The following is a 14,058-nucleotide window of genomic DNA, read 5'->3' as shown; positions in this document are numbered from 1 at the left end:
GTGACGTCTATCGTACGTACGTATGTATCTCCCATAACTCGAAAATTATTAACCGTAGAATGTTGAAATTTTGGATTTAGGACTGTTGTAACATCTAGTTGTGCACCTCCCCTTTTGATTCCAATCGACTGAACCAAAAGCGTTCAAAAAGCTCAAAATCCAAACATATTTTGATTTTCGACTTTTTCTTAACTGCAGTAATAGTTTGCATTGAGTGCTTTTCTACGATATATCATAAGTGGTACTTCATTCGTTCCAGACTTATAGCCAAATAAAATTTTAATTAATGAAATGTTTGGATCTTAGGGAAAGGCACATCGCTTCAAATCAGGCTTCATCTCCTTTTTTTAAATTTAATTATATTGATTTACTCGTATTAATAATTATTAACCTCTCATTGTAAAAAATTTTTATGAATAATCATTCAATAAAAAAAAGAAAAAATATCAGAAGTTGTTAATGAAATAAAATTTAATGTACTTTTTATTATAAAAAAAAATGTGTATATGTAATTTAATAGACGTACAAGGAAGTCATGTGTTGTCCATATCAGCTTTTTTCTCTTCATTATCGTCATTTTGAGGAAAGACGTAAAGTTCAAGCATATCACAATCACCCGGGCAGAGTGCTAGTGGCTCTGGACGTTAACGCCAAGTCTTCCGCTTGGGGTTCACCATTCGCTTACCCCAGAGGTTCTGGTCTCGAACAGTTCATAGAAGCCAGGAACCTCTACTTGGCCAATGATGTAAAACAGCCGCCAACGTTCTCTTCGACGTCACCTTGGTAACGGGCGACTTGCTCAGGTATACCAGTCGTTGGACTGTCTGGCCCGAGGTCAGTGTAGCGATCATATGCTTATAACCTACGAGATTGCTTACGGAGGCGGTCTAAGAGCACCACATTCGGGTCACTATAACCTAAGGGGCCTGGATCGGGACAGGCTGAGGCGCAAATGCGCAGCTGCACTACAGAGGTTGGAGTGCATGGAGGGCAGCGAGCAGGTGGAATTGGTGGCCGAGCGTTCGGCCGGGCCATCAAGACTGTTTGTGACATTGTCCTACGGCGGCATAGGCCAGTGGGCGGAGTATTGTACTGCGGCCAGTCTGCTCTTGTGTCTAAGAGTGCCTGGAGTCGTCATGACCGCTGCTTCTGGGCAGCCGCCTGTTAACCGCAGACGGAGGCTGGGAAATAAGTGGTGGTCCTCTGACCTTAGCGTGTTGCGCGCAGGTTGCATCTTCTAGGAAACGGTTACCTCTAGGAGTTAAATAGGAAATTGTTTTTGCTTAAACTGTTTGAGGCGTAGTAACCCATCGTGGCACGGACATTCAGTTTGCTTTTTACACTGTATTTCGGTATTTCTAACGTCAAGCTGCGCTTTACTAAAGACGTTTTCGAGCTATGCGTACAAGATATTCGGATCCGTTTCACAATCTGTGATACCGACGACCTGCCTGGTGACTTCCCTTTTAAGACACTGCTTATTTCCTTAAACAACTGGATTATTGTTTTATTCTTAGGCGCGGCATCGCCATATTCAAGTCGATAATTAAGCTGAACTGTGGTAACCGATCATGTTTTGATAAACCGAATCAGCTTTCTGATGTGGTGTCGTCACACTCGAGTGTGACTGCCGACCGGATGCGCAGTGAAGGTCACACAGTGGTGCCAACCGCAATAAAAAATATAATAATGTAAAACATAAATATGGAAACCGGATGCTCTTAACTGATTCCATTATTTTATTACGATTTTTTGAAACCAAAGAGTTCTTTTATAAATACTCCATATATACCTGCATATAATGTAATTTTACCGAATTATACTTTACCTTAGTTTTTTTTAAATAATTAAAAAATTTATCTTATTCGGTTCTACTTTATTAAATGAAGGTACATGATAGATTTGCGAAACTCAGCAAATTGTATTGAGTTATATAGTAGGCGTAGTTTGCCAACTAAATGAATTAATATATCTTATAATAAACCATTAGTAAAAGAAATTACATAATGTTATCTTGAACTTCATAATTGTTACGTTATTTGTGTATGTGAGAACTATGAATTTTTTTTAAGGATGATTTTCAATTCGGTCCAAATGGGTTTTTTATGTTTTATATATACTCTTCATCTCATAGACCAAATCGATCTCATATTCTTCATCTAATAGACCAAATTCCATGAATCTTTTTTCCTTTTTTTTATAGATCCGTTAAAGATTTTTACAGATAACATCAGAGGACGATTTATGAACGAAAATTACTTTGTGTATAAATATAATTTGAAAATATATAAAAAAAATTTTTTTTGGCATCATTGACGCCAAATTTTACTTAGGATTATTATCATAACGAAGATATTCAAAGTGTTTTCTCGCGAAAATTCCAAAAAATTATTTGGAAAGCTTGTAGGATAAAAAAAAAATAGCTATTTGCTCATGTCAGTGCATTTTACCTAGCCCACGTTCGTTAATAGTCTGTAAGTAAATTCTCTGCATTCCTTTTTTGTTTTTAACAAAATTAAGGTTACTTGCCTTTATATTTTTTTTTTTCTGAACGACTAAGAGTTCTTATAATCCTATCCAAACTAATTCTAAAGCATTTAATAAATCAAATTAAAAAAAATATATATCCGACTTATAAGTACGCAGTTTTTGAAATTCGTTTCATTTTGTATATTACAGTCCTCTTGACTGAATAAGGTAAATTTCTATCTACGATTACATGATATCCAATTTGACAAGTTTCAAAGTGATCAATATTATATTAATTTATTGGTGTTTGAGGTTTCGGTTTTCCATTAATATATACTCTAATCTCGATTTGTGGATTCCTGATTAAAAATTTGAAACATAAAAGTAAACGTATACGTCACTTTAAAAACAAAGTAGTATGTGTATCTGGTACCTTTAAAGCAACATATTCTGACTGACTGATTCATTAATACCCAGCAAAAACTACTGAAGATGAATTGATAAAAATTTGTATATATGTTCTTCTTACGGTGTAAGTGCACATTAAAAAAGGTTTTTTTGACATTCCGAGTTTAACAGGTTAAAATAGTGTAAAAATGAAATTTTTACACTATCGGTAACAAATGAAAATATCAACTTGATTTTTGGTGAGTGTAATTTTCATATAAATATTTAAAAACCAATTTCTAGATTTTTCAAAAGGGAAATTTTTATAATTTTCGAAGGAAAATTTTTCTAGATTTTCCAAAATTCGACCACTATTGGGGTCGGTCAACAACATAAAAAAATGTATACGCTGAGAAACACACCGATGAATGTGCGTCATCAGCAACAACAGTTTACGAAAGGGTCGCATTACCAGCTTCAGCAGCACGCCAGTGAATAACACAGCAGCAAATATTACTTCTCTTTCCTCAGCGCTCGAAATATTGCGGCTGAAGTTACATTGATAACGCAGGTGAACGCGTCGAGGGAACGCTAGTATATATATATATATATATTTCCAATCTTTGTGGCAGAGTGGTAGTGTCTCAGATCTTCATTTGAAGGTACCGAGTATGAATCGCAGTCAGATGTTTTTGATATGCTGCAAGATTTCCGTTCCATATTTCCGCGCACAAGCAACAAACGTTTTCTTCATAATAAGGTTATGCATTCGAATAACATTCTTTTTTTAATAGATCATCATTATTTATTATTATTAGCCTATATATATTTTTTACTATTTAATATTAACAGTTACTATACTAGATAACGATCTGAGAAAATTATTATACTTATCATATCACTTTATCTTTTATTAATATTTATTCTGTGGATTCATTCATTACAAGCTTATAATTATCATGTGATTATTTTTTATTATTAGGCAATTTTATTAAACATTGTTGTTAATAAAAAATAAAGAATAAACACCTATGATGAATATATTGAAAAAGTATTTAGTGATGTAATTTCGGCTACGGTATTCGGTATTCGTTATGATTTTTTTTAAATAAACGAAAAGCTAATTCGGAAAAATCATTTATAAAGCCGGTCAGAAAATCAGTCGAGTTTTTCTAACGATTTACTGACCTAAATAACCTATCTTGGTAAATTTCTCACAAATGTTATCGGCAAAATTGAAGCGTTACATTTAGTCTACCTCACCTAGCATTACAACGCGAATCTTTTGCAGTAGTTTTGTTTTTAAGCTGACCAGTCATTGAAAAGGCTGCTTGCTTCAGCCGGTAATTCTCTTCTCATCAGTCAGTGTAATGAACGATCGTAAAAGTCAAAAGATACGCGGTGAAGGAATGAAAATTCAATACTAACGGTAAAGTTAATTTATAATAATTTGTGGAATTTATTCTTTCAATTTGTGATGTATCTTTTAAAAAAAATATTATTGGGAAAGTATTAAAAAAGAATTAGATTTTTTAAATTAACAATTTTTTAATTTTAAACTAGTTTCTTTACTTTTTAAAAGTACATGTAACTCTCTACGTATATATTTTAAGCATACAACGTTGGAAGTTTAATAATATATTTGGAAGCCAAAATCCATATAACGACTTATTACATTAAATGCTTTTTATTTCCTTAAATCAACAACGTGGAGCAAGCGACTGTACAAAATATTAGATGCTGTCCGATTGTCAAATCAGTTTTTTCTTTGAAAAAAATAGGCTATAACATTGCGAATTAAAGTGAACGTTTAGGAAGTTTGTCGTAAAAAAATTTGCGATTGACTTCTAGGCGTTAGGCCTATACTTTTGAGGAATGTTAAGTAAGACAACTGTTGATGTTGTTTTGACAGAACGGGTTAACTGTTCATGTTATCTTAGAGGATGATATTAGTATAAATTTAAAACCGGTGCAAATATTTTATTTTTAACATTTTAGTGGTAGTTAACAATTTTTTAAATTTTCATTTATTCTCACTCTAATGGTCGAAGCATAATAACTTTTTCTCGGTTTAAATATGTAAAACCTCATGGAAATATCTCAGTTAATTATTCCAGGCGGATATAATATGTGAACCTCAAGAAGTCGAGCCTAAAAATGCCAGTACTACTCATACTTGCTGATATTATAATATCCTTGAATATATCAATGTTTGTGGTAGTACGTTTTAATTATTATTACTTTTATAATTCTAACTGAAATGTCGTAAATAGTGAAATAACCTGATAATTAACGTATTAAATCGAAAAGGATCTCATCGAAGAGGAATGAGATCTTTGAAAAGCTTGATTATCCATAAATGCTTAAGTTACCCGTTTTCGTTTTGATGTATTGTATTTCGGAAATAAGTCAATACGTTAAAACCGTTCCATAGTAGACAAACGATCATGAACCAACGTTTAATTATAGTAGTCGATGATCCTCGTAATGGAATTAACTGTAACAGTAGTGTTACATATTTGATTTCATAATGATGATCAAGAATGATCTTGTTTTATTATCCGGTCAACATTTTCAATAGACGAAAAGAAATTAACATGAATTTTGGGTAAGCCATTTTAAAACGTGTAAAAAACTTAAAAATATCTCCCATAATTAAACAATAATTATGGTTTTCTGGTCGTTCTTACTCAATTTAGACATTTTAGATGAATGGTTTTCCGGATATCAGTCATTTTCCAAATGGTATGTATATCAGTCAGGAACGGTTAGTTTTAAAAATTAATCATTTTATTACCCAAAATATTATTAAAAATCGTTGATCCCTTCAAAACAGTCAGATTCTCTCCTATTTATGAAAACTAGTTCAAAAACTAGTTTGTGGATACCGGTGTTCTTTGGGGGTTGGGTTTTCAATTAACTACACATCTCAGGAATCGTTGACTTGAGACCGACTTTGAGACACAACTACACTTCATTTACATTCGTACATATTCTCATTCGTCCTCTGAAGTAATTCCTTACGGTTCTGGAGGCTAAACAGAAAAAGAAAAGTTCAGTTTCTAAACTACATAATTTAACTTTTAGAACAAAATTCAACCGGTATATAGTATATGAACATTTAAAGCTGTTATATTCATCGGATCTTGAATTTATTATCGCAAAAATTTGTTTAAAGATCGACTTGTTACGTTAAATGGTAAAGAATGAATTTCATGATCCGGTTCGCTTGTTTATTTAAATAGTGATACTATGTTACAACCCTTGCTTGTATTTATAACACAGTTTTCATTTCAGGGAAAGGAGAAAGTGTATTTTAAATTATTTTCGAAATTACCCGGCAACAAAAACCGAAAGAGAAGCCTGGTTTTCTCTTTTTAAACATTATTAACAAGTTGATGCGATATTATATTTAAGAGGTAACGGTGTATAAGATCTATCATTTTATTTATTTAATCGGTTAGATTGTTTTTGTCAATAATATTGGTCATTTACATTCATGTAAATGGGTTTACAAGTTTAAACTGAATATAACTGGTGAAAACTGCTCTATTTGTGTGTGAATGTGCGGCTGGAAGGGTTATGATAAATTGCAACATTGGTATTGTATTATTGTTGTAGATTTGCTTTCTATGTTCTGCTGGACTGGCACAATATTTTATTGTCTGATGTACAGATCTTAGTGCAATGAACTTGGAATTTCAGATCAGCTGTAACGTTATTGTATTCTTAACAATGATTTTTTTTTTTAACCTCCAGGACCACGTGTTGCGTGTTGCTTTAGAGGATGAGATAAATGATTTATAGCGTGTGAAAATGCCATGCCTGATCGGGGTACGAACCCGGAACCTCCGGATGAAAAGTCGAGACGCTACCACTCGCGCCACGGAGGCCGGCTAGAATAATATTACACGTATGTTTAATTTTACGAATAAAGGTAAAGGGACGAAACATTAAAAAATTATAGAGCTGTTTTTATGTAATTTGTATTTAACAGTATTCGGATCGTTTTTAGCTACATATCGAAGAATTCCTTGGGATTTCCATATGAATTTTTTGTTCAATTTAAAAAAAAATTTTACTCGTTTTTATTTTTTGAAAAAAAATATTTTTAATTGAAAATCTGTTAACAGTTGCAACAATCGGATGTAAATTTTCTGTAGTTACGTTGTTTATAAATTATCGTTTGGAACTACGAGTTTCAGTTTCATATACAGTATTTCAAAAAATGACCATGTGGGTTGGTTTTTCCCTGAGTGATTTCAACAAAATCGACCATAAGTAAGAATAAAAAAAGAAAGCAAAACGATCACAAAAATTCCGTTTCTTAGCTTCTTCTTACCTGATTTCACTGGTTTTCCCAACACATTCTCTTATCAGATTTTTTTTATTGTTATTATTTTATATATTTTTCGTATATACTGTTTAATAATTTATTTAAGTTGCGTAATCTTTTAACTTTTTTTACGTTATATATTCAATTCGCCTTGTAATTTTATTCTATTCAGTTAAATAAATTATTTTTTTATCTTCAGTACAATGAAAAACTAATACAACTTACCATAATATTATTACTAATAATATTAATGTTAATTTACCCGTATTTATTTACAAAATATGGGTAAATCCAATTATTTATCGTTTATCGAATATTTTTTCTTCAATCATTTTATTAAAATTTTTCTTAATATTTCTAATAGTATGTTTAATTTCCATTAAACAAAAAAGTACAGTATTTGATAGAATAATTGTAGAATACAAACTGTAAGTTTTTTGCAGTCTATAGATTTATGATTTTTTAATCAAAATCAGTGAGATGCCTAAGTTATAAAAATACATCGGTCTCGCGATTCTGTAATTTGATTTATTTATTATTATTATTTTAAAGTCGTATCAGCTGTTGTCATCGGTGATTTTAGAGTTGCGGTCGACTCACAAATTTTCCAGTTACTATCCAGGAATTTAACTCAGACCCTTCGATTTAGTGGAAGTAGAAGATTTAGATCGTAATTTTATTTTGATTTCATAATTTTAAGGTAAAATTGATCTTTTAACTATACCAAATTTCTATCAAAAAACTACATTTTAAAACTTGTTTAATTTCAGTTTAAAATCGAGTTCTTGTTTGTAGGATATAAACGGTAGATTATATAATTGTGTGAATAAGTAGTTTTTTTATCTCGGCTGGTTTTGTAATCGTTCAAGCTTTACGTTTTACAGAATTTTTTCTTTTAATTTTGTTTCTTTTCCCCTCCGGTATAAAAATTGAAGGAACGTCAAGCAAGAAACATGTTCATTAGTTGTACTTTTTTTATATCCAGTTATTTTGAAGTGTAATAAAATCCGAAACTAATCATCCAAGGTATACGATAACGATATCTATAATTACTGTTATTTAACCAATAGAATATAAACAAATAAGTTTTTTCCTTTATTTTTTTGAGTGAATTTTTAGGTTCATTGTTAATCAGGTCTGTTAAAACATTTCTGTGATATTACTTGGGATTTATTCAGTCATCTTACAGTTAAAATACTAATTGGATTTCAGTGTCGGTTTACTGAAGTGCCTGTACTTTGGCCGTTAAAATTCATTTAACGACGATGACTTAAATATGTTGATATAAGGCAGGAATGTGTAATCTTTAAAGAGATAATACAAAAAAAAAAAATATGTTAAAAGTTATGTTTTCATCGAAATTTAATGAATTAAATTCATTTATTCCCTAAAAGGTGATTCAAATAATTTTTTTACGGTGATTGGATTTAAACCGGTTTTTTACATCCTTTAAAAAGATATTAAAGTATTTAATGAACCTTCTACTAGTTTTAATAGTAAGTTTAGTTCAGAAAAAAGTGTCAAATCGTGTACCGGCATTTGAATTACTGCAATTAAGTGTCATACTTTACATTTAATGTGATTTGTGTTCGTATACAGTATGAAAATATACAAATTTAGGATTTTTTATGATTTATTTTAATGAATTAATGTTGTATAATTTTATACATTTTCTTATCTGTTTTAAAATAAATAATTATAGCGTGATTGCAATTATTTTATTTTTTCTTCTGTTGCAATTTAATAATTTGAAATGAAGTAATATATTTTAAAATTAACGATTGATTTATTTTTATAATTTATAGTTATGCGCGCGTACGTATATTCTATTAATACCATTTAATATTAGCTAATATTTAACTAATACGAATTTACTTTTTTCAGGTATAAGTGTGATTTTTCGTGTTGAAGTTAAATCATTTTCATTTTTAAAAAAATATTATTACATCCATCATTTCTAAGTATTGTGATTTTTAAAATAAAAATTATTTAATACTATATTATAGTTAAGATTAAATTCATGATTATAATTTATTATTCAAATAAATTGCTGTATAAATACTTCTTTTATCAGGAAAATCAAGAAACTTTAATAATAAAGTAATGATTATTATTTAGAAAATATTTATGAAGAAACTGAATTAATTATTATTGAATTCTTTTTACTTCATATTTGCAATAATAATATTTATAACATTCCTAGAATAACGAATGATATTAAATTTAAAAGAAAGCCTAAGATTCTTTATTATTAATATTTTAATTATACTCAGATTGAAAGTTTTTTTTACAATAATATTAAAAATTGAAAAGATATAATTTAAAAATTATTTTTTAGTCGCAACCTTATGTAGAGTTTACGAAATATAATATAAATTTCACGACCTAGAGGCTTGAAATTTGTATTTAAATTGTTTTAGAGGGTACAGAAAGTGGATGGACGTTTCCTGGACTTTTTTTCAGAAAACGGATAATTCTTTGAATACGATGTCTGTTTGTGTGGACTTCTGACGTCATTAGTCACGAATATATTATGTCGAACGCATGCGCTGTAAATAATCCCAATGTATTTTAACTTTGGTAATCTAAGAAATTATGATTTGATTGTTAGTATTTAGCCATTCTTTATATCCTTAAATTTTTGCTTCATACTCTCCCTGGGGTGTTCCAAGTAGGGCGAAATCATTACTTTGTAAGAAATGCAATTACCACTATCTTATCCAGAACTCGACACCTAGACTAAACTAATTCCCGTAGGGTTTTCCATACATGTTTTGCTGGTGACTGCTTTATTCTGTACATTGAAAGATTGATAAAAAAACTAAAATTTTGTTCTTTATCACTTTGGTATGATCAATCTAATATTAAGACTGATTTTGTTTAGAATATTTAATCTACTAGTGCAGTTTATTACATTAGAAAAGTTTATAATTTTATTAATTGTAATAGGTTAATCTTTACTAAATATGTAATAGCTTTTTTAATTTTAGTTGCAAAGTGTTTTGTGCTACTTTAATATTAAACACTTTCTGTTTCGTTGAGGCCAGAAAAGATTACAGGCTGACTATCTCCAGATCGAAAGGGGATTATTGGAAGCAGCTCTGTGAAAAAATCGATGGTAACATCTAGGGACGAGGATACCAGATCATCACCAAGAGATTCGGGCGAAGGCTGGCGGTCCTTATAAATGGTCAGCTGCATTGTTATGTGGCGGCGCTCTTCCCAGTAGGTGGTGACGTCAGAAGAGGTATTCCTCGGTTTACCTTGGAGAAGCTGATTGCTGCCAGCCGGAGACTGAAGTCCGGGAAGATGATCTTCCGGTTGAAGTGGTCAGGATTGTGGTTGACGTGCACTATATAAGGTGTTGGCAGCGTTCAACCAAATCCTGTTCAACGAGGCATTTTCTCGCACTGGAAGGAGTCTAGGCTGGTGTTCATCAGAAAGGAGGGTCGTCCTATTGATTATTGATGACCCCAGTCTATAGGCCACTATACCTGATCAACAACTTTATGAAGTTGTTTGAAAAGATGTTGGTTGTTCGGGTTGCTGATAATCTTGAAAGATGCAGTGGGTTAAGCCCTAATCAATTCGGGTTCGGAGCAGGCTTCTCGACGGTCGATGCGGTTAACTGCGTTATGAGCATGGTGGACCGGGCGGAGGTTGGGTGGAAACACAGAAGGAACATTCCGGCACTCATCTCCTTTGACTAGGAATGGTTTCAACAGCCTATTATGGTCGTCGATCTTCTAGTCACTGGCAGATAAGGCGATTGACGCCTACCTGAAGAGGATGCTGTTGTCCTATTTCTGCCAAATGACTATTATCGCCAAAGGACTATTGTCTGCCAAACGAGTTAGTCCTGTTGTCTTTGCTGATGATCGTTGCCTTTGATCCTGATCATAGTGACCAGGACCGAGCAGTTGGTGATGGACAGGGGCAACGAAGCCATCGAGCTAGTTAGCGGCTGGCTACTCGATAAAGGGCCGGAGCTGGCTCCTGAGAAGACCAAGGTGCTGGTAATGACCAGAAAACGGAGACTGGAGCCTACCGCCTTTCAGGTGCAGGTTGTTTTGTGCTTCCGGTTATTTCGGTGAAGTACCTCGGGGTTTGACGCTGGACAGGAAGTATTCCTTTCGCAGACGTATTGCCGAAGCCGCGATGAGGGCATAAAAGACTGTGATCGTGCTGAGCAGGCTTCTCAGCAATGTCTCAGCAGGTCCTGGGTCGTCTAAACGGCGTATTTATTCGAGATTCTGGTAATGCTGTATGGGGCTCCTACTTAAATAAGGGCCCTGTACACTGAATGAGCTAGGCTGACCTTGAAGCAGATTCAAAGAAAGATGTCTGAGAATTTTCTCTAGGTACAGGACTGTTTTGTCGGAGGCGGCGTTTGATTACCGGTACGCCGCCGATGGATTTGTTGGCCAGATTCAAGGATGACTGCTACCGCGGGAAGGATAGGACCTTGTCCTATGATATTCTTTTTAACCGGTGTCAGACCAGATGGGAGACAATAGCGAAACGTAGATGGACGTTTAAATTAATTAATCGTGTCGCACTGTGTGTCACGATTAATGAAAGATGGATTATGGGGAAGTCGATTATTTCTTAACACAGTTGCTGTGGGGTCATCCTGTTTCAGGTCGTACCTGTTTCAGCGTGGGCGCAATTCAGTCAATTTGTGCCCGTACTGCTGCGCCCTTGATGATGTCGAGCACGTACGTTATCTTCGTGTACGATAGATGGACAAGTTCAAGAGTGCGGCATGTGGCGGTAACGGGCCCTCTGATGCCAATATTGTTGGTGTCATATTAGATTCCGACGAAAAGCCGAACTCTGCCTTTACGGTGGTGATGGGCATCATGACGGGAAAGATAGTGGAAGCGTAGGATAAGGAGACAATCTGCGGAGGTAGGAGGCGCCGGTCCACATATCGACATGGGTGTCTGTTCTACATTGAGGCACATGGAACTCCGCTGAATTCCTGCTGTCCCTTCCAGTCCGACGATCATGTTATCGCGTCATGTTGATTAATATTATCGCGGGGAGGAGACAGGAGGTGGGATGGAGGGAAAGCCTATGTTTGGATGGGTGCGTTCGTCCGCGACCGGTGGTGGATGGGCGTAGCTCCGTTGATCCCCGTGGGGCTCCACTATTTCGCTATCTCCTTCTGTATTATCCTGCAATTCGCACGAGAGATTAAGTTTTGCTTTTTGGTGGGTCCGGTCTTCGTGTTGCCGATAGGAAGGGAATTGTCGATGAGAGCCCAACACTGTTTTGTGGGAGCAGACGGCGGCTGGTAGGGCTTTCCCCACCACCTACGGAAAAAACTTCCTGTAATAACTATTAAATCTCTTAGGATAACTACTTTTGTAACTAAAAGAAAATATATTCTGTCTGGAGACTTAATAATTCATTTCATAATAAATCTTTTATTGCACACTAAGTCAATTTTTTAGTGATTTTCGGTAGTACCGCATTAGTGAATGGCAGTACCTCATGTTATATGATGAGCTGTTACGCATCAAAATATTACTTAAATATAAACTGTTTTCTACCTCGGAATAATTCTACATCAAATTCCTGATGTTGCTCACTCTCAACCATTACTTACGAAACAGGTTATTAATGCAACTAAAGCTACTGATTTTGAAGTTTTCTTACAGTAAACAAAAAAAAAATTATTGTTATTATTTCTCAAAATTATATATATTTAAAAACCTTAACATCTTAATTAAACTAAACGTACTATTACAGCCTTAAAAATGCTTTAGAATCGGTATTGGTATAATTGAATTAACTGCTTTAAAAAGATGGACGTATTATCACAATTTTTACTTTCTTGTTTGAAGTAAAAGAAGTATTGTGATCGCGAATAATTTCGGTTTTCACATCCACTTTGACCATCCCTGAATCCATTTTACTGAATCCATTTACGTCTCGCCGTATGTACATACGTATGTACATACGTATGTACGTATGTACATACGTATCTCGTATAACTCAAAAACGATTAGTCGTAGGATGTTGAAATTTTGGATTTAGGACTGATGTAACATCTAGTTATGCACCTCTCTCTTTTGATTGCAATCTGAACCAAAAGTGTTCAAAAAAGCCCAAAGTACAACAAAAAATTTGGATTTTGAACTTATTCTTAATTGCAGTAATAAGCCCTCATTGAGAGCTTTTCAACGGTATATCATATAAGTGATACTTATTTTCGTTGGTTACAGAGTTACAGCCGAATAAAATTTTAATTAATGAAATATTTGGATCTTCCGCAAGGGGAAGGCACATCGGTTCGAATCCCACTTCTCCTTTTTTTAATTTAAATATATTGATTTATTAATAGTTGTTAACCTCTGACTGTAAAAAAAAAGTACAATAAATAGTAATTCAATAATAACAATAAAAAAAAAAATCTGATGTGGACACCATATAACTTCATTGTATGCCTATAAATTAAATATACACATTATTTTTAAATGAAAAGTACATAAAATTTTATTTCATTAATATCTTCAGTTTTTTTTTTTGTTATTGAATTATTATTCATCGTAAAACTTTTTAACAATGAGAGATTAATAATTATTAATAAATCAATATAAAAAGTTAAAAAAAAAGATGATGAAGTCTGATTCGAGCCGATGTGCATTCCCTAAGATTCAAATAATTCATCAATTAAAATTTTATTTAGCTGTAACTCTGGAACCAATGAAAATAAGTACCACTTATGGTATATCCTTTGAAAGCTCTCAATGAGGGTTTATTACTGCAGTTAAGAAAAAGTCCAATTTTAAAATCTTTTTGGATTTTGGACACTTTGTTGTCAGTTGATTGCAATCAAAGGGGAGGTTTACAACTAG

At 33.2% G+C, this 14,058-nt stretch overlaps 1 protein-coding gene across 3 annotated transcripts in view; it reads left to right on the top strand.

The window, feature by feature from the left end:
* The window catches only part of mtgo (miles to go), a 570,373-nt gene that overhangs the window by 272,391 nt on the left and 283,924 nt on the right, over window positions 1–14,058 (top strand). The window lies entirely within an intron of this gene.

Source organism: Lycorma delicatula, chromosome 2 (assembly GCF_047948215.1).
Source record: "Lycorma delicatula isolate Av1 chromosome 2, ASM4794821v1, whole genome shotgun sequence".
Classification (NCBI taxonomy): domain Eukaryota; kingdom Metazoa; phylum Arthropoda; class Insecta; order Hemiptera; family Fulgoridae; genus Lycorma; species Lycorma delicatula.
The sequence above is the reverse complement of the archived record's forward strand: the minus strand, read 5'-3'. Positions and strand labels throughout refer to the sequence as shown.